The 2,992-nt window shown below is 43.6% G+C and overlaps 1 long non-coding RNA gene across 1 annotated transcript in view; it reads right to left on the reverse strand.

Annotated features, from left to right (window-relative positions):
• Nucleotides 1–427: 427 nt before the first annotated feature.
• Nucleotides 428–2,992, reverse strand: part of LOC106520441 (uncharacterized) — a 14,024-nt gene continuing 11,459 nt past the window's right edge. Inside the window, exons 2-3 of the long non-coding RNA XR_001310555.1 lie at nt 2,902–2,976; nt 428–2,137 (exon numbers count right to left, since the gene is read on the reverse strand). This is a non-coding gene — a long non-coding RNA (uncharacterized LOC106520441). The remainder of the gene's footprint in view (nt 2,138–2,901; nt 2,977–2,992) is intronic.

The following is a 2,992-nucleotide window of genomic DNA, read 5'->3' on the forward strand; positions in this document are numbered from 1 at the left end:
GCATTAAGAAGACGTTCAATCTTACAAAGATATAATGTGTACCGCATGTATCAATGTGAGCACTCCATTAAGCTGAATTTATCTGTCTGCTATATTCTCTCTTTTTGTTTATGCCTTGGAATTTATTTTATTATCTTGATGAAACAATTTGCTCCTTAGAGTGCATGCTATGACTGGAACTTTTAGGCCAGTGGAAGGGGAAAAAAACATTGTCAGTTTATGTGGCATTGGTTTTGAGGGCTCTTAGTGCTTGCAGGGTAAAAACTTAACACATTCAAACGTGATACACAGGAGTTTATCTGAAACAACAAATTTTTCCAGCTTAAAATTATGGTATTTTCGCTCTAAAGTCATTATTTACAAGCAAATATTTATTAAAGTACAAGAACTTGTAAAACTGCTGGTATCTGGACACCACCACTCTGATCACATAAGATTGGATTTTAAAACTTTACAATCAGCTATTAATGTCAAATGTTCCTGTAAACAAAATCTCTCTTGAATCATTGGACAGGTTTTAATAAAACTCTCAGCAGCTGATTACTTTTGGAGCCAATCCCATTAAAGGGGGGCAGTATGTATTTCCAGTTCAGTTTCATACCACAATCAAGTAAATGTTCCTTTGTTAAAAAAAGATGCGCTATATATATATAAGAAAAAGAAAAAAAACAAACAAACAGATTTTGCATCATAATGCCTTGAAATTGGCCTTTATCTCTTTGAGAACTTCCTCCCATTTCAGACATTCCTACTTTAGCACAATTTCAAACAATGCTTCGAGGGAGGGGTGCTCTGTGGGGCATGAGCTCGCCTGTAGACTGAGCTACAGGGTGGAGCTTTGGGCAAATAGGTGGTGCTTTGTACCAGCAAGAGTTCAGGCAGCTCCACACGGCTACCACAGGAGATTCAAGAATTTCGTCAACAGGCATGAAAGCGTCAAAGGTATGTTTTTGATGAGAGAATGATATTCACCGTCGTTGCTGTCGGCATCTTTCGTGTCAGAAGATGATGGTGTAGCTCTTGTAGAGTTCATCTGCACTTCCTGGAGTGGCTGTGCAGACCAACTTGTGAGTGACAGTCTCTGTGGCATCTGGTGCAGGTGAATGTAGTTGGCTGCTGAGGCTGCTGTTGCCTTTCCTTCCACCTGACTCTCTTTTGGGTGGCAGCTTTGATCCGTGCCTCTTCCACATTCTTCATGCCCTGTCTGGTGGCACGTTGCCAAACTGTGCAATCGTATGCCTGGCATGAGTAGACATCAATGCTGCACTGTTTCAGGTCTTTCTTGCAGACATACTTGTCGCGCAGTTTTGGACGGCCTGTCAACCGGGCGCCTTCTGCCAGCTCGCCATAGCAGAGGTTTTTGGGAATGCGGCCTGCATCCATCCTTCTAACATGGCCGAGCTACAGTAGGTGCCTTTCGCAGAGTCTGGCATCCAGGCTGCTCATATTGGTGCATTCCAGTACCTCGGTGTTAGTGAGCTCGTCCTGCCTGTTAATATGGACAATGCGGCACAGACACCTCATGTGGAAGCTGTTGAGTTTACTTTTGTGCCTTGTGTAGGTGGTCCATGTCTTGCTGCCGTAAAGGAGTATGCTGAGCACACAGGTCTTTTAGACACATCTTGGTCTTTCCAGTGAGGCTGGAGTTCAGCTTAGCCATGACTGCTGATGCTTTTGCGGTTCTGCTGTTGACGTCTGCATTGATGGAAAGCAAACTGGACATGGTAGACCCAAGGTATGTAAAAGTGCTCAACAACATCCAGGCTGTATCTGTCAGTGGCAGTGGTTGCAGGGAGTTCTGTGCCCTGTGTCATGATGTTTGTCTCTTCAGACCGATGGTCAATCCAAACTCCATGCAGGCATGGGAGCGGTGACTTACAAGATGCTGCGTGTGATGCTGTGTGACATCAAGTTTGCGTCATCAGCGTAGAGCCTCTCATGGATGAGTACCTTGATGACTTTTGTCTTGGCACAAAGACCGGTGATGTTTGCCATCTGACTTGGTATGGATGTAGACCCCCCTGGTATGGATGTAGACCCCCTTGCAACAATCCTTAAAGGCATACTGGAAGACCATGGAGAAGAAGATGCCAGAGTATTGGTGCAAGGATACAGCCCTGCTTCACTCCACTACTGTCTGGGAATGACATTATAACATGATATAAAGCTCAAAAAAGTCAATTTTGCATAATCCCCCCCTCCCACCTTAAAGATGACCATAGCAGCTAAACAACCTTAGCAAACACAACATTGGCTGTGTTAATTTTTCTGATACTGAGCAAACATTTGTGTGGTAGTAGCCGAGCATCATTGTCAACATGGACTCTGAGCACAGTGTTTTTGCTTACATTTTTGGCATTAACAGTTGGCATAAACTGTGTTGGTCTGGGTGCCAAAAATCTCATGTACTGTATCACTGGAAAAGTTTTAGGTACCCCCCAGAAAGTAATCATTGCCTGAGTTCAAGGAATGCAAGGCCTTTAATATGAATATTTTTTTTATTCCTGTGAGCAAGTAACTTTTTTCCATGATGACATGAGCCACATTAACAACTCATTACCAGTGTTTACATCAGTTTCTTGGAGTAATCTCCAAACAAACAAAGATTGTCAAACCCAGTGTAAACTCCACAGCAAATTTATCACGCATTTCCCAGGAAAACCTCACCGGATCCTTACGCAAGGCAGCGTGTTTCATCAGCTACAAAATGCCGGAGAAGAGAAGAAGAGTGCACCTCACAAAAAACAGGTGGGTGAGCACAGAAAGGGATGATGGGCCAGCAATGGGAGCCATCTGTGATTGGAGAGTCACTATCCTTTCTTTTCTCGCTGCCATGTGCAGAGTGTTGATAAGAGACATCATCCCACTGACTCATTAATCAACTGTGAAATATACAGCTACCTGCCGCTTTCTTATTCCCATGGTCCCAAAATCCACTCCAGTACCTGCCTCGTCTGAGTTTACTCCTCAAGTCCTCTGTGAAGAATAATAT

This window comes from Austrofundulus limnaeus, unplaced genomic scaffold, assembly GCF_001266775.1.
Source record: "Austrofundulus limnaeus strain Quisiro unplaced genomic scaffold, Austrofundulus_limnaeus-1.0 Scaffold92, whole genome shotgun sequence".
Taxonomy (NCBI): domain Eukaryota; kingdom Metazoa; phylum Chordata; class Actinopteri; order Cyprinodontiformes; family Rivulidae; genus Austrofundulus; species Austrofundulus limnaeus.